Raw genomic sequence first — 19285 nt, 5'->3', positions numbered from 1 at the left:
CACAGGGACAACTCTACCTTAATAGAAACTCCAGTCAGCACAGCCAGTATCCTGGTAGAGATTCGAAAGAGCATCTCCAGCGTACAAATCTAAAGCAATATCGCTAGACAAACCCGCTCGGTTTCATGACGTACTGCTTAATTAATTAAATCTCCCGGTATCCATGTACAAAACTTTCCTTCTTCTTCTTCTTGTTTTTCGTGTTCTTCTTTCTCCACCTATACTGGGGGAGAACTAATTTTGAAACTCTGTATCTTGTAAACAGCTGGCAGGACTCATTGGGCAGAGGATCATCCCCGGCACTTGGCCGCTATGCAAGCAGGACAGCACAAACCCCCATATATACGCATGTAGTGGGTTTCGAACCGACGATCCAAATATTTGAGTGGACGATGATATTGTGTACCTTGTACGCCCAAATAACTTCCTACAAACAATAATACAGTCACGTATTTGATGTGTGTGCCTGATTTATAGAGGGGATTTGGATTTCATGACTGGATTTATTGACATCTTATACACTAAAATCATAACTATAACTAATTATAGCTCTATCGCTATATCCTCATTTCACAATTCACTGTTACACACATCAGTGTCCTCAGTCTATAACAGCCTCCACTGCCCGCTTCCTGGCAACGGATTATACCATAGGAATCACACCAGTCTCACTGTAACTGTAGCATACATTAAGTCTTCTTTGCAGAGCTCAATTTCTTTCTTGCCATTTCTTCCCAATTATTCTTTAAACTGCCAACTCCACAGATTCAATCAATTCTCATTATATAGCCTCGGAGAAACCCCCACAGAAAACAACGCTTCCTCTATTGATGCATTTAATTAAATGCTGCAGAGATGTGTTTACCGCACCCTTGCTTAGTAGCGAGCGCGGCGCGACCTACAGAAAACACTGCTCCTCTATTGTTGCGTGCGTTCGCTTCCGCGGGGATTTGTCTACCGAGCCGTTGCCTAGCAATGAGTTATACCGGCTTCCAGGCGTCGTGTCACGGTACGTACTATCACCATACTATCACCATATGAGGTTATCCGCCCAGGATACGAGATTTCAAACACAGACGATATGCTGAATGGTCTTCCGCCCTTCATTCCGCTCAATATTGCGAGAAACACACACAAGTGGTTAGAAGGGAAGGTACAGCCGGTGGTCTACAACTCGTTCGTTTTAACAAACGGTCTCTAGATGTTACAGCGTTGCTAGGCAACATGCTAGAATCCTCCATATAACAGGGTACAGTGGGTCTGAGTGCAAACGCCCTCAGAGATAGAGCCCTCTCATTAATGACAATATGACGAATGGAGACTTAGTTGGAGTGAGGAAAAAAAGAAAATTAACGAGGAAGAGGAGGCAGGCTGTTCTGTGTCAGGACGTCGTAAGGGGAGCTTCTATGCAAATAATTCGTTACACAAACACTCACAACTATTTGTACATACATACGTATTTCATTTGACATACGAAAGGTAAACTTGTCCCTGTGCTTAATTAAATATGTACCACAATGAAGAGTATATAAGGCAGTAGAGGTACAGGTCAACCATTCTTAATCTTGGCACTAGATGGAGTTACAGGCCTGCTTCACGCCCCGACCGCTTTAATCGTAAGCCTGTCTGGACACTTTGGAAAATGAAAAAATTCTTTCTTGTCCATACTGAGAAGTTAATTTCTACCGCTCAGCCGCAAGCCCATCACTAGATCAGCTGAGCTATCCAAGCTCCCTTCCGTTTAACATAGGCAAAAGAGAAAGCAAGAGAGGCAAGGACATCCATTCATCTATTTTACCTACATATCTACCTACTTACCAACCCACTACCTAGCTGCCTATCTATAGCTCTTTGTCGGGCCTCGACCGCTTTTCAGTTTCTTAATCCTATACATAGTCGGTAGGGCTCCTTGGACGGGGGATCAGCCCGTCGCAAGACCTCTATCTATACTCAGAATAATACAAACACAGAAAAAAGGGATTGGAACCCACAACCCCAGTGTTTGAGCGGGCGAAGGCAGTTTATGCCTTAGACCGCACGGCCAATGTGATCGGCAGGCAGTTGAAAGTCAGTCTGTGAAGAGAAGACTAGAAGGTTCGTGTGAAATGGTAGACAGCCTGGGACCCAGTTGTGACAAGAGAACCTGAGTGACGGAAGCTGAAGAATCTCCCTCGGTAAAGCCGTTGTCAGGAAATGGTTACTAGAGACTGTTATAGACTGAGGACACTAGGCTGTGTGTGTGTCATTGATCTGTAAATTGTAGTTCCGTCTGGTGTGTACAAGTGGTGAATAAATCCAATATCCAATCCATAAACCGTCTATAGCCACCCCCCCAAATACGTGACAATATTAAAACTGATACCTGCGACATAATATGTGGAATAGATTCTGCTGGCTAAGGATAATATCTAATGGAAGAAGTCTGTGAATATGGTAAAGGATACAATTCTGTTTCCATAAACGTAGGCATCTTTTTGGCAGATAAATAACCATAAACTCGAAGGATGAAAATATTCTTTGTGCCTGTAACACACAGTTTTCATTTTCAGTACCAAGAGAATAGACTTCGCGTCTCTTATGCCCACCGATAAACTAACATACTTCTTTGTTAATTGTTTTCTAACAATTCCATACTTCCCGGCATTCTGTTAAATTTTCTGTGTAACTTCTACTTACTTCAGCTAACCCTTCCTTACAAACTTAAGTCTAACTTCTGTTTGGGAACTTCTGTGTGATGTTTCCTGCATCCTAGTAAATACTTTTCTAAATTATGGAGACAGTTTTGTCCTATATACTGATTTATAGGCATTAATAAGACTCAACCTGATTATTCTGTAGTGTTGCACTATCGCTGATCCCGCTAGCCGAGCTGTCTATGGCATGCATTGTCTTCGCTCGTTTGGAAGTTTCGTAGTTTCGAATCCCACAGAAGGCATAAATGTTTTGTACGTGTATGTGCTTATTCTGCGTTTGTGTTGTCCTGCGTTTACGTAGAGGCCTTGCGACGAGCTGATCACTCGTCCAAGGAGTTCTACTGTCTGAAAAATGATCAAAATAATAATAATAACAAAGAAACAAAACTCGACACCGTAAAGGAATAAGAGAACGGATTAAATTAAATTACACTATCTGTGGTGTGTGTGTGTATGTAATAGTATATACGACACTTAAAAATTTAATTCCAGTTTCTGTCCTCACAGCTTCCTTCTTAATTTACTGACAGATATTGCTTCCTACCTTCTCAGCATCTTAACAAAACCGTGGGACCATGGTGTCAGAGAAAGCAGTAGGAGGGGAAGATGAAGTGATTCGCGAGCAGATAAAACCCTTGCGTTAGCACCTTCACAGATTCCTGCTGACTCTTTAAAAGAGAGGTACGTGCAGCTAAAGTGATTTTAAGAGCACGTGTGTTGCTTACCTGATAAAGTTTTCCCAATATCCACTTTTCTCATTCTACCTCGAAAGTCAAAAGTACACCAACCTAGAACAAAGAAATCATATATTAAAATAAGTTAAGATAATTTAGTCAGAATAGAGTAAATGCACTTAGGGCTAGTAATGGTTACATTTATATTTAAATCAAACACGCCTTGAACAATTGTTTTCTTTGCTTGTAGACACTCTACAGAAGGCACAGACGTAACTTCCATCTACATCTAAAGTGTAGCAAGCTGTGGTCCAATATTTTACCACCACACCATAAACTCAAACTCCGTGGTTTTAGTCCGCAAACGAAGTATACCATATAAAATATACTATGCTCAAACTCCGTGGTTTTAGTCCGCAAGCGAAGTATACCATATAAAATATACTATGCCGTATAAACATCCTTGTTTGCGGAGCCCCTACTTATTAAAAATATGATGTTATATAGTTGCTTGTTTCGCGGTCATTGCCTAGTAACGGGTCTAAAGCCAAAACTGCTCCCTTCTTAAGGCTATTCGTCCCGAATAAAAGAAACAGGATGGAAGGGTGTGGGCTGGATTAATTTGGCTAAGAATATTTCTATTGTGAAGATGATAATAAACTTTGAGATTCCATAAAATGCTCAAGATACATTAACTAGCTAAGCAAGTATTAGCTTCTCAAGAAGGTCTCTACTTCCCGGAGGTAATTAGGCGGTTACTTAATGACCACAGCAATTAGATCAGCGACTGTTGTTCCTTGGCACACACTTCTTCCTTTGGCGGCATATCTTGGCAATGGGAGCTATCAGCGTAGTTATTTTCACCTTTGTTCTCTCCGAAAAGCTTTCTGACAATGAATTTTTAAAGCGTTTTGAGGCTCATATACAAAAGTAAGAGGAGATAAATGTGATGATAAATCTTGCTATCGGAAGACATCGAATAGAAGATTTAACGTGCAGCGCTATTGTACATTTAATGCACAAGTTTTACAGTTGGCGCCTGTTAAACCTTCTTTGTGTCGCACTTGTGCCATCGGCAGATATGCATGACAGATACATCCACACTTAGTGGACATTCAGTAAACGTATAAAATCCTTCACTTTTCAGAGTCTGTAGACATCCAGTAAACGAACAAAATCCTTCACTTTTCAGAGCCTGTAGACATCCAGTAAAGGAACAAAATCCTTCACTTTTCAGAGCCTATGGACATTCAGGAAACGAATAAAATCCTTCACTTTTCAGAGCCTGTAGACATCCAGTAAAGGAACAAAATCTTTCACTTTTCAGAGCCTATGGACATCCAGTAAATGAATAAAATCCTTCACTTTTAAGAGCCTGAGGGCATCCATAAAACGAATAAAATTATTCGCTTTTAAGTGCATCTGATACATGCTAAAATATGAATAGGAGATCATCAGCACCATAAAGTGACAAGGAATTTGGCCGTTTGTAGACCAGTCATAACTCCAATCTATTTGACTGATATTTTAGTTCCCTTCACATTTAGTATGTAGGAAAACGTTAATTTATTTCTGTAATCGAAGATGTGGCTGATGCAAGACAGTCTCAAATTCATCCCACAGTCACTTCCTTCTTCCGTACTATTTCCATATGGCCTACATTTTAAGGCCTGTCTCATGAATTTCAGCCCAGAGAATATGATTTCGGAGTTGCACGTTAACCTTCTTGTTCAGGTTTTACTGCTACAAAAGTAGCCAGTCAAGGAACTTTATCCTTTAATTACAGTGTTCATAAGAGCCTAAAACAGATGCATCTTCCCGTAAATTCTCAAGGCATTCTTTAATATTCTGCTATATTCCTACTAACGACAAGGTTTCCCAAGCTCTTTTCCTTTAAACTTTTCCGATTAAAATATTTAAACAGTGTTTATCATACGTCCCAGGAGTGCTACATACTCCACCCACCTCATCCTCTCGCTTTTCATCGCATTAATAATATCTGATGAGGAACATAAAATTTATCATTCACTAGGTTATGGTTGCCCAAGATTTTGCCGTAGCAACGACGAGCTTTCTCATAAAATGGGCGCCTTGTAATTGTTTATACTTTATGAAGAACGCATGTAAAATTATAACTGTAGTAAAGTAGACGAAAAATTATTAGTAGCAATAAAGCTGGGCTATTAAAACCATTACGAGTGTATGAGACGTCTTCCTGACTTATTCCACAAAGATACCCATAAACTAGGTTTTTGTTCCGCTGAATTTTTCATAAAATCTCAAGGTATTTCTTCTTAAAATAGTGCCTTTACTGACAGTAAGATGTCACTAGTAGACGGAAATGCTGGTAATAAAATAAATCTTACAGACCACATCGTTATTGACGTAATATGAAAATGTACCATTAAAATATTTTGTTGTCGTTTACGTGAAATATAAAACGTAACGCCTAGTGGGGAAATAATTTTCTCTCTCTAAAATTTTACAGTAAAACTACATGAAATTCTGGAATACATGTATTTTTCTGTCGTACCGCTTCTGGCTGTTGGGCTGTTCTGGGTTATTGAATTTAATACATTTAAATTTTCTCAATTAAATTTCCTGAAAAATATAGAAAGAAAAATTTTGCGCACAGGATATAAAACAAAATATTTAGACGGTAGATATGTATTTATTTTGTAATTTTTATCTTTATTTTTATCTTTAAATGCCGGGCTTTTAAATCAAAAACAAACGGCTTTGTATATATTCTTCCATGGAATTCGCAATGCTTTATTTTGAGAACAAATCTTGAAAGATGAGAGAGATTTTCATTTTATAGCCAATATTAAACAAATATATTAAAATCATAAGCATACGACTCAGACAAAATTAAAGCTAATGGTTTATATTTTGTTTCTCTATTTATTTAACGACCAATTTTCAGTAACACGGGATATACGAGTACATATAGCGTAGAACGTGTGAATGATGAATTTATAATGAAGCGACAGGAAACATCGTGGCTTATTTTAATGCATTATCACAGCATTTGGGGTTGGGATAATTCAGTCTGTATAGTGACGGGTTATAAGCTGGACGACCGTGTTTCGACTCCCGGCAGGGGCAAGATTTTTCTTCTCCGTAGCGTCCAGACGGGTTCTGGGGCCCACTCAGCCTCTCATTTAATGGGTACCGGGGGTAAATTCTCTGGGCTTAAAGAGGCAACGACGTGAAGCTGACCACTCACTTCCATCTAGTGCCGCGGTCAAAAATATTGGAGCCATACGCCTTCATCGCATAGTGCTCAATTAGTTAATCACAGCAATCAGCTGGAAGGACCTGCGGAAGACAAAGAAAACTCTGTCAGGTTAACCTATCTCCTGGCCGTGAATGGAAACCTGGCTCTCCTAATATGTAACCACTACACCGTCATGTTCAATCTTACGGAACTGGAACTAGGAAACAGCAGGAACGGATGTGATCACAATCCTGCCGTGGTGAGAATGGTGCTTAGAGAAGTGCGACTTGGCGGTCACATCCGTTCCTCCTCAGTGATAACCATAGCAGACGTAGGAACGCAAAAAGAGTGAACGAAATTTTCCGTTAGATTAGGTTCTATCAGCAGTGTTCATGGTCTATTAAAGGTAAGGTAAATCTATCTCTGTAACAGGCCTCGGAGGCCCATAGAGTTGTGAGACGTGAGGGTACCACATTATCTAGACCAGTGCTGTCCAACGTTCTTATGTACCCGGGGCACAATTCACTGATGCCTATGGAGGTGCGGGCGCCACCACCTACTACTACTACTACTACTACTACTACTACTACTACTACTACTACTACTACTACTACTACTACTACTACTACTACTACTACCACCACTACTACTACTATTTCTACTACTTCTTAATACTACTACTTATACTACTATTACTACTACTAAAATAATAATAATTCAATTCAATTCTTTATTATTTATGTGCCAAGTCAACAGCCGCAAGGCCAATTACAGACTTAGCACAGTGTAGATGAAAGTAATTACAATATGAATGAAACACAACGTAAAGTCAAAGACAAATTACAGGCAAGCACTGGAGGAAAACACGACAATGCAGTCAAGTAAAAAAACAAACAAACAAATAATAATAATAATAATAATAACAAAACAACAATAATAATAAAATAATTAGAAATTTAATACTGACTAAATCTTTTGTTAATATAATTATATTTACTTACAATCTTATGTAATTAGTGTGAAATTTTACAGTGCATGTTAGCTGGTGTGTAGCTGGAACAGGCTGCTCTTAGTGCATGATCTAAGTGTGAGTCTGTTAGGCAGGATCGGTACTTATTTTTGATGATGCTCATAGATGGAAATGCGACTTCGCACACATACGTCGAACCAAAACAAGAATAAATTTTCAGAGCAATGCTATGAATCATGGGATATTTATTCCTGTCCACCAGAGTCCAGAAATTGCTACAAGTTGCAAATTAGGATTTCAAAGATATGTCTTCTTGGAAATTTAAAATTTCCATTTCTAATTCTTCAAGATTATACTTTCCGAAGATTTCACACACCTCCCCTCCAAGTTCACTAACGTCAACAGTAGCGAATGGATTACTGATAAACATTGTCACTGGTTCAAGTGTTGAAAACTGGCTAAATCTATTACCAAATTCTGTCACAAGGGCTTCAAGATTTTGGGCAAAAGAGGGAAGATCGTATTCACAGCCATTTAAGGTTTCCACAACAGATTTCATATGCGGAAAATATGAAAGGGAATTTCTGTTTAAATGCGCAATCCATAGCTTTAGTTTCTTTTGAAAAGCATCAACTATACTTATGCTTGAAATGTTGCGATCTTTCCCTTGTAATTCAAGATTTAACTCATTTAATTTTGAGGTGATATCTGTCAAGAAAGCTAAACCTAGTAGCCATGATATTGCATCAAGTTCTTGATAATATTGGCCAGGAGATGAGTTCAGAAAGTCCCTGACCTCATCCAGAGGACAGCAAAATCGTTCCAGTGTTTTCCCCCTACTAAGCCACCTTATGTCTGCATGGAAAATTATGTCACCATGCTCAGTGTCCGACACATTCAAAAGATTTCTGAACAATCAATGACGAGTAGAAGACGATCTGATATAATTTACCACACGAGTTACTACATTCATAACATGGTCGAACTTCAAAACCTTTGCGCATAAAGCTTCCTTGTGGATAATGCAGTGATAAGAAAGAACACTGGGAAATGATTCATCCTTAGCACAAAGAGCAAGAGACCCATTTTTCGTACCAGTAATTGAAGGCGCCCCATCTGTAGTTATAGCAACAAGTTTAGAAAGTGGTAGGTTACATTCTTTCACAAACTTAAGGAACACGTTAAATATGTCTTCTTCCCTAGTACGTTCAAGAAGTGGCAGCAGTTTAATGAACTCCTCCTTTACCGTAAAATCGCCAAAAAACATTCTAACAGATACACATAATTGTGCAACATCCGATATATCAGTGCTTTCATCAAGCTGGAGTGAAAAATATTCACACGATTGCAAATCCTGATGTAGTTGAGATTCCAGATTATCAGAAATCTGTTCAACTCATCTAGCAACAGTTTGGTGCGACAACTGAAGTCCTTTGATAGAAGACAGAAGTGCAGATTTATCTTTGTGAACATCGAACAGAGACTCGCCGGCACTGAACATAGCTTCTTTAACTATTTCCCCATCACTGAAAGGTTTTTTTTCCTTTTAGCTAGCACATGACAGATTTTATAGAAGCTATTGTTACGTTACTACTTTGCTGGATAGGCTTTGTAAATACACATTGTTGCAAGATTAATGTAGATTTTAGGTCCTTCATCTTTTGTTTTCTTAGTTCAGATTTCACAGGAAATTCATTGTTGCAGTTATTGTGGTTAGTCAAAAAAATGTCGCTCTGCATTACTTTTTTTAGGAACAGACACGCTACTATTACACAATAAACACACAGGTTTTCCTCTGTATTCAATAAAACAATACTGCTCCTCCCATTCACTGTTAAAACTATAACTTCTTTGTCTTTTAGCCATATCAAGAATAGCTATATAAAATAGTACTGCTTATTTACTCAATAATTTGAAGCCCAGTAACTAAAATACACCGACAACTGTGTAACTACTTGAATGTACTACTTGTCACAACACAAGACACGTACAACTGAACTATGGTCGTCACAAACTCGCAAGTAATACTGAATGTTTGACTGAAGAAAGCGATCTTGGAAATACAGCTACTAGCAATTTCCATTAGTGTACGACCCTCTTAATAACTTCTTATTGTTTGCGGCATCGCTTTGTTGGTATTAAAGTAACTTTGATTCATATTGCCGATTAGTTTAGAAATCGGGGAAACTGCGGTAAGCTGGGCCCCATAGTCATGTTCTTATTGTTTGTGGCATCGCTTTATTTGGATTAAAGTAACTCTGATTCATATTGCCGATGAGTTTAGAAATTGGGGAAATTACGGTAAGCTGGGCCCATAGTCATGTTCGTGTCGGTGAATATGTTTGCCCTGCCGATCACAGAAAATTTTATGGTACCCTGACCATAAATCCGAAATCCATGAAAGCCGATACAGTGGGGACTTCCGGCTGTTTGAGGGAGGCAAAAATACCGCTAGGGAAAATTACCTGATCTTCAGAGGACGACGGTTTCTCTAGTGAAAAAAAGAATTAAGACTGGTGTTGTTAGCAAGGGAGAACAGAAATAGGCATACATTTTCAAGGAATGTTTAATACTGTACCATGCTTCAACGAAATTTTATGAAAATATTTAACAGTACCCAGACGTTCAAAAATGTCTCGTCTTACAATTCGAATTAATATTAAAAATCGGGTCAATTATATGTGCTTACGGAGGGCGCCAGAAAAATATATCACGGGCGCCGCGTTGGACAGGGCTGCTCTAGACAATCGGCTCAAAGATGGCGGTAAGGTTTTCAGCCTTGTATGTATGTATGTATGTATGAAGGGGTAGGCCTACTCGGCCCTTGCACTTAGACCTCAGTGGTCCATTGTGCTTCCCCCTTTTTTAATTATTCCCTCTGCAACCCCACGCTTCGGATGAAGCGCAGGATTTTGGATGTGGGGGCGTTGAAATAGTCACTTGGTTTTCAGCCTTACTCGCCGTCCGCCCTTTACACCCAGGAATATTCCTGGTACTCATTTCTGCTAGAGACTGAGTCAACCCAAGGGCCATAGTGAGGCTGGAAGGATTAAGTCAATTGGAAAATCCAATAACCTCACCGTTGCTTTAACTCACAACCTTCCGGCTTGTAGCACAGTGCCTCAACCAACTACGATATCGCGTGTCCCCGTTCATGGGATATTAGCCCTAAAAATTATACTTGTTAAGGGAATATTGTCTATTTAACCTCTTAGCCGAATACACTATTGGAACAGCACTGCAGTAGGCTTGTATTCGAGACATAATCTGTTAGAATCTTGAGTGGGATATAGGCTTTACTATCTGAGGTCTACCACAAATTTCTACAGTACTTCGGCGCAAATTCCGGGACGCTACCTTAGTTAAACCACTATCGTTTCCTTCCAAATATTTTCCAATTCATCATTCACCAATCATCCATCTTACTACCGAACGCTTAAATATTTGATATACTGTCAACAACATAAAATAAATAAAATAGTAATAGGATACAACTCTTGAAATTTCGTTATGTAAACGCGTGCTACTTGTTAGGTACTGTGGAATTTGAGAAGTAAATGCCTCGTTAAATTTGTCTCAAATAACGGCAGGCGTTTAAAGTCTGAAACATAACATAAAGTTGCCATCGTTACGGGGGAAATCATCTTGTATTACGTAATTTACATGGTTCATATCTGCAGTTCGGCTTACATTACACACCATCTGACACCATAACAAATATATCAAGACGTCAATTTAAGCCTGCTTGATCGATGTGCAATATAAGGCACATTTCACGAAACTGCTTCAAGCATGTTCATACTTCGGTCGGTATAGTTCGCTTACGGACGCAAGACACGGAGATTTTTTTTTTTTTGTATATTGTTTTGCAATTTCGTATCCTGTACATTCCATCGAAAGGTAATAAGGATTTCGTTGAAGAAAATTAGACAAGTGGATGTTTGTTTAATATATGACACAGTAGTGAAGGTAATCTTATCCTTGTGCTTAATTATCTAAGCACGACGCTCTGAAGATATGTCGATGAATGGAGGTACAGTTTCACTATTCTTGACCTCATTACTAGATGAAGGTGAATGGTCTCAGGCCACGAACATTTTACTCCAAGGGGAAGAGCCTTCTGTTCCCTCTGGGCCCCATAACCGGTCTGAACGACGTGTAATAAAGAGAAATTTCTCGCTCCTGCCGGGACCCGAAACCCCGACAGACCAGGCTTCACCTCCTCGCTACTCCCACTGATCTATATATATATAGCACACTGACAACGCTTTATGCTGTAACAAATGCCTACGGTCGAGCCATAGCTCAGGCAATAAGCCACCAGCTTCCCGCTGGAGCCCACGTTCAATCCCAGGTCATGTCATGTGGGATTTGTGCTCGACAAATTGACACTGGGGTGGATTTTCTCCAGATATCTTGCTTTCAGAAGCCAATTCTCATTCTACAAACTGCTCCCACAGTCATTAAACATCCGATCGTAAAAAACTATGTAGTCTTCCCCAATGTATAATTAGAATGATCAAGTCAAGGAGGATGAGGTGGGCAGGGCATGTGGCACGAATGGGGAGACGAGGAATGCGTATAGGATATTGGTGGGAAAGCCAGAAGGAAAGAGACGACTGGGAAGACCAAGGCGTAGGTGGGTGAACAATATTAAAATTAATCTTAGAGAGATGGGATGGGATGGGATGGCATGAATTGGACTGATCTAGATCAGGATGGGGACCAGTGGAAGGCTCTTGTGGACACGGTAATGAACCTTCGGGTTCCGTAAAATGCTGGAAAATTCTTGAGTAGCTGCAGAATTTGCGGTTCCTCCAGAAGGGCTCAGCTCCATGAGTGAGTAAGTACGTCTCAACAATGATAACACCGTTAAATAATCAATTTGAAAGAACTAGAAAATCATTAATGTTTTTAATATTGTAACGTAGACGAAGGAGATAAGATAATCTCATCCATCAAGCATAGCATTGCAGAAAATTTATCGCATTAGTTATATCTGTCCGTTCCATTCATTCATTCATAGCAATCTTGCTAGGCGCCAACACTCCGACGATCAATTTGTGGCTTATAAACCGACAGAGACATTTTAAAAATGGTTTTTAATGTTGTGGACATCAGTGAGCCTGCCCAGTAGTGACCGTTGGTTGAGATCAATATTTAATTACAACTGACGGGTTGCAACCTTCAACCCAATATCCATATTTTCTGTCTTTCCATGGTTCCAGACAACTCTCAGCCGCAGGCAAATTGCTACGGCTAAAGGAACCGGTGCAAAGTCGGTACATAATTGGAAGCTTAATGAAACACTAATTACAACAATAAATTCGTGAGATGTTTGTCGTTATTTCATTTAGAATCCATTCCTCCAGGCCCATATCTGAATATCCCGCGATTATAACGGACAGACCTATACACTTACCTGTTGTACTTCTTTATTTCACGTTGCTCTCCATCTCCAAATTATACAGCCTCGAAAGTTATGATAAGTCCGCAATTAAGTATGCAGAAGAAAGCGATTGGGCCTTAATCAGAAATAAAATTTTAGCATTTGCTACAAAAAGGCTTTAGTCAAGATAGCCAATACAGCGACTGAGATTCGAAAGGGACACCTCCCAAATGCAAAGTAGAAGCATTACCGTATAAGCGAATTTGTTTGGAATTTTACCTGTTGTTTTGTACGAGTACGAAAACTATGATGTGTCTAGAACTGTTATATTTTAGCGTCCTGTTACACTGATTCATGTCTATGGTGTATGTTAACCGTCTTAGAGTGTATACACTTTTTCACCCCACTCTTCACTTCCACACTACATGTTTCAGCACTAATGTGCCATCTTCAAGTGTCTATATGCAGGTTAAACTATTGTACTGCATGCCATAATGTCTTCATTCTAAAATGACTAAAATCTGTATTCGTCATATATGTCGATGAATTCTAAATAATAAAACTTTTCAGGATTCATCCTACGTCGCACTCAAACAAGCGAATTACGCCAATCCTCTTTTATGTGAGCATTCTTCCTACATACATTTGTGTATCGTGTTCTGTCTTGTGTTTTGCTCCTGTTACTGCATGCGTTGTACTGTATCTCCAGTACAACGCATTATACATTATACATTATAATTATACAGAGTTTCTCTTTTTATAAACTACTCATCTTTTGTAAATCATTTCAACTTATTTCGGTTCCAACGCTGTAAAGATACTGAAAATCTAACTTCAAGTACATATTGTCACGATTTAGGGATGTACAAAAATATTATGTTTTTGGAAATTATCCATCGTCTTGTCTTTATCTAAAAATCGTCCTCTTTATTTATCAAAACACAACGTTTCGGATACTGGATTTTGTCTCCGTCTTCAGGTAAAAAATACTAAGTTCGGCCCAAACGATATAGCTAGTCTCTATCTCCGGACACCTGTGCCAGCTTCAAGAAAGGGTACATAAACACATCACAAACCATCTCTGAGAGGTATATTATTATTATTATTATTATTATTATTATTATTATTATTAGAGGGCTGGGTTTCCCCATGCACTTAGACCAGTTATCTATGAGAGGTAAGAAAACATTACAAATTATTAAAACTCCACACGTATGAGGCTTTGCACCAGAGAACTATCTAGAATGAAATCATCGCTCGAGAGAAGCAATACTCCTTGTGGTACCAACACATTCAGGACTGTCATAAACTATTAATTCACATCAAGCGTAAGAAATCATTTTCGCTAATTTTGTAACGCGATTGATTTAAGTGGGCCGAATAAGGCCCATGAGCAGTAAACGACTGTATTTTCAGAAGACCTGAGACGGGGCTTTGTTTACGGTGAAATCTACCAAAGCTTTCCAAAGGAAAAGCATGAACTATTATTTACACTCTGTGTTTCCGTCTGTCATGAACGACGAAAGGAAGAACTTACTTACTTAGCTGAATTAGTCCATTCCTCGAGGTTGATTTTTCTTTCATTTTCATTGTTTTACTGACGGACGGTAGGATTACTTTGACGAGTGATTAGCCCGTCGCACGTCGCAAGGCCTCTACCTAAACACAGGACAACACAAACACAGAATAAACACTTGCACATACCAAACATTCATGTCTTGTGTGGGATTCGAACCCACGAGCGAGCGAGCTACCGTGACCAGTCGAAAAGACGAAGAAGAATAAAATTACGATGAACACGGTATGCCACGTACTTCTTCTGTCTGAATAATTAGAAATTCTGCTTTAGAATTGAGTCGAAAATTCCTGTAATAACCTTTCCCATACTTTTCCTTTTCTTTCTTCTTTCTTCTTTCTTCTTTCCTCTTATCCAGAGATTAGTGTAATACAGAATTTTAATTAAGAGTGCGGAGGGTTTTATTTAGTTTAATCCGTTGAATATTTCATAGAATCTGTTACATGAGGAATCGACATATCGAAATATCTCACTACCAACGCAACGAACCAAAAACATTGTACGCATATTCAAACCCGTGAGTCCAGAGTTCACATCCTTGACACAGTTCAATGTGATTTGCTTCTGTAGAGTCAGTAATCCGATTATGAGAAATTAATTTGTCAAAAACAATTAGACTTTTTATTATTTTGGATTCCTTGAATAATATTCTCTTATGGGATGTGGAGTCAAAACCGAGGGCTCAGAATTCGAGTCCTGGTAGGGGGCAAGATTTTTCTTTTCTCCACGTCGTCCGGCCGGTATTGGCGCCCATCCAGTTTCCTATTCAGTGAATACCGGGAGCTATGTCCCCAGAGGTAAAGCGGCCGGGGCGTGAAGCTGATCACTTACTTGTAACTAATGCAGAGATGAAGAACATATGGATCTACACCCCCGCTCCCCCACACGTCTTCATGGCGTTGCGCTAAAAATTAGTTAAGGAAGGGACAGCTTTACCTTTTACCTTATTTTGGATTCCTTGAAGATTAATGTTCTATGGGATGTGAAGCCTAATACCCAGGTAGATCGTTATCATCGTTTCGGAGGAACCAGTTGTCTTCAACTTCAACCTGAAGATGCAGGCTGTGGTGCAGTGAAGGCCAACCCCCGGTAATATGTTAACAGCGTATTATCTTTTTTGTATTTTAGGGAAAAATATTGGTTGGAATAGATTTAGTCTTGGGAAATATTTGTAAGAGGTACGAAATCGGATGTAAGAAAGGTTAAACAACTTAAAGGAATTTCTGCGTATGGATTTAGACGGACACTGGCTTGCCTCGAGGGAATGCCCAGTCAGCAGAATGACGTTGAATGTATATCGAACTGCTAACTACAGAATTTACACTTGTGTGATGGGGGGACGTTTGGAGGTAAAAGTGTCAGCCAAACGGTTTAGCAGTAGAAGGGGGTGTGTCCCCTTAGGATCCCAGCCAACGAGATCACCCACCTTGGGATAAGACGTCATTGGAGGCGGACTTACACCCTCCGGGAAAATAATGAGTAAGCATAAATAGGGGTATAAAACCCAGAAACCAAATTAGGAAGGGGATCATTATAACGGTAATTTTGGCCAATTGCGGCCGCAGGCTATGTCCGAATGGGCACCGACTGGGCACCCGGCAACGCCATCCGTCTGCAGATTCAACCCAAGTAAGTGGAACTACTCTTATCGCCATGCTTGATAATTGTAATATTATTAAAGTGTAACTCCTCCAATGGGACTTGAGTTAGGAACGTTACAAAAGTGTACAGGGCGTAAGAGAGATCCAACTGAGTGATGCAGAGGTAGCCAAGTGTAATGTGTAACCCGACACCAGTCGGCTCTTTCATTGTGATAGTACCAAAATGTGTATAACTGTATATTGATTGTGTTTTTACTAATATAGGGTAGCTTAGGGTGAGGATGTGGGTTTTGTTGTGATTTCCTCCCTTACCACATTTCGCACCCGCGCCCTCCAGCCAAGCCCGGTGAACAGTGAGCCCCTAGCCAATGAAACAACGATGAGGAAGTAATAAAGTCGTTTCCTTAGTCCTACCCCTGTGACTGCAGTACAAAAGGTGACAGCGTGGATACCTCCACGCCCCCTGTCACCACGGAATAACTGGTGGCATAACAGTGAAGACAGCGGTGGGATTACCAATCCACCCCTGTCGTAAGGACGTAAGGGCATAACACAGGCAGCAGATGATTCCGAAACGTTGTAACGATGAACCAGACCAAAGAGTGTCAAATCCGAGAAGAAAATTTCTTCATATTTACCGCCCTCAGAACTCCAAATTTGGATCCGTTGATCTTGAACATTTTTTAAGTCTAGGCATATTCCCCTGTACACACATCCATAACGCGGATGCTCATGCATAAACATTCACCTTTCATAGGTATCAGCACACTTCACAGATCATTGCTATCGATTTCCTATAAATTGCCATGGTAACAAATACCTGTTATTTCCTTATGTATTCTTAGCTCTATGTTTATCACAAGGTATTCATGTTCGTCCCAACGACAGCTGATGCGAACTGCGATATTTATTTGTTTCACAGTTCTACATTATGTCCCTATACTGGAATGTCATCTGTCATTAGGCATTCTAAGCAGCACAGATGGAGTCCACGGATTTGTGTGGCGAGAATTCTGTTGTTGCTGCTACACACATAACTCTGGCCCCCGGCCTTTCTCTAACTGCTGAGATTAGTGTGGTCATTCGAAAACCGCAAACAGATTCTCAGAACGATCGGAATTTCTAATTAATTCTCACAGGAATCTTCATAAGGAAGGTGCTTTGTTTTGTTTGTCACTGGAGACACAATAGATGCATCTGAATCACAGACACACAAGACGTGTAACAACATTTCAAGTTCTCGCAGAAATAATTATGAATATTACTTCTGAGATGTGACATCGTGTATTCTTGTAGATATTTGCTGACGTTTCGGAGGATCCTACTGCCTCAATTTTCACTGTAGCAAGTAAATTACCCACTGATCAGGCCTGAAGATAAAGGCAGTATATTTATGCGAAACTTCGGTAAATATCTGTCTGCCTTACCGTTTATCATATGTCTTCAGGGAGTGATAAATAATTAATTAAGCATATAGACATTTCTGCGGTTTAGTATAAGTCTTAACGGCTTCGTGCTTAAATAATTAAGCATAAGGAAAACTCCAGGTTGCGCCACATATCTTCATGGCATGGTGCTTAAATAATTAAGCACATGGACAATTCCAGGTTGCACCACATGTCTTTATGGCTTGGTGCTAAAATAATTAATCATAAGTATAACTTCAGGTGGCATCACATGTTTTCATGGCTCAGTGTTATAAAAATTAACCATAAGGACAAATCCATTTTGCACCACATGACTTCATGGCTTGGCGCTAAAATAATTCATCACAAACAAATCATTTTGCACCATATGTTGTCATGGAGTTGTGCTTAAATAATTAAGCACAGACAAATCCAGATTGAAACACATGAATTCATGGCTTGGTGCTTAAATAATTAAGCACAGACAAGTCCAGGTTGAAACACATGACTTCACGGCTTGGTGCTTAAATAATTAAGCTCAAGGACAACTCCAAGTTGCACCACATATTTTAATGGAGTGGTGCTTAAATAAGTAAGCACACGAATGCTCTATATTATTCCATATATATAAAAAAAGTTGCATAATTAATTAGGGGTACGAACAGTTTTACATGTCCTGATTGCGTTGTTCTTAGTTAATTAAACCCATGGCCAAATTTTCCTTACATCTTAATGGCGTTGTTCTTAATTAATTAATTAAACACAAGCACAACTTTATCTCTTAATTTTACACTTTATGTGAGATCTGGAACTACTACATAATATCAATTTTTCTACATAATATATATGGAAACCGGGATAGCATTGTCGGTATAGAGGCTGGCGACGGGCTGGAGTTCTAGTCCCGGTAGGGTCAAGAATTTTCTTTTCTCGAAGTCGTCCGGACCGGCTCTGGGGTCCATCCAACCTCCTATCCAATGTGTACGGGGAGCTCTATCCCCGGAAGTAAAGCCGCCGGGGAGTGCTGCTGACCATTCACCTCCAGCTAGTGCCGAGGTCATAACAGAACTGAGAGTAGCAATCGGAACATATCAGCCAGTCTTGTTCCCGCGGGAATACCGAAGTGACGTGTAGATATTAATCCTGACTGTGGCATTTACTGAATGACAGGAAGTGAAGAGGATGACTGCAGATAAAGCCACAGACCATGGACATTTCCGAATTGTGCAGTCAGCATATCTCGTTCCGCTGAAATACAAAGCACTCTTATTACTGAGTTCAATGTACAGGCCAACCAAAATTACGAGCGACGTCAATTTGCAGGATATTTAGGAAACAGCATGGATCTGATGATTCAGATATGCCCCCCACATAACACTCGACGTACAGTCATATGAAAACGTATCATCATGATTTTATCACGTACGTATTCATTTCTGCTACCATTCAGTCCAGAACATTTTGTCTTCTCGTCTACTGACCAAAAACATAAAAATCAGAATATACAAATAGATATACTGATTATACAAGTGTACATGCCAACATCAGAGTATGAAGATGATGAAGTGGAAAATGTGTATGACACAATTGAAGAAATTCTTCAGGAAGATGGAAGAGGAGACACAAACAGCATCATATTGGGAGACTGGAACAGCATTGTTGGAGATGAACCATATCAGAATATTGTTGGATCACATGGACTAGGAAGACGGAATCACAGAGGTCAAATGCTTATTGACTTTTGTGAACGAAATGG

General features: G+C 39.7%; 1 protein-coding gene across 1 annotated transcript in view; it reads right to left on the bottom strand.

Moving 5' to 3' along the window:
* Window positions 1-19285, bottom strand: part of LOC111864709 (small conductance calcium-activated potassium channel protein) — a gene marked incomplete in the record, with an annotated part of 758647 nt that overhangs the window by 496491 nt on the left and 242871 nt on the right. Inside the window, 1 exon segment of the mRNA XM_033751546.1 lies at window positions 3419-3481.

This window comes from Cryptotermes secundus, unplaced genomic scaffold, assembly GCF_002891405.2.
Source record: "Cryptotermes secundus unplaced genomic scaffold, Csec_1.0 scaffold654, whole genome shotgun sequence".
NCBI lineage: Eukaryota > Metazoa > Arthropoda > Insecta > Blattodea > Kalotermitidae > Cryptotermes > Cryptotermes secundus.
The sequence above is the reverse complement of the archived record's forward strand: the minus strand, read 5'-3'. Positions and strand labels throughout refer to the sequence as shown.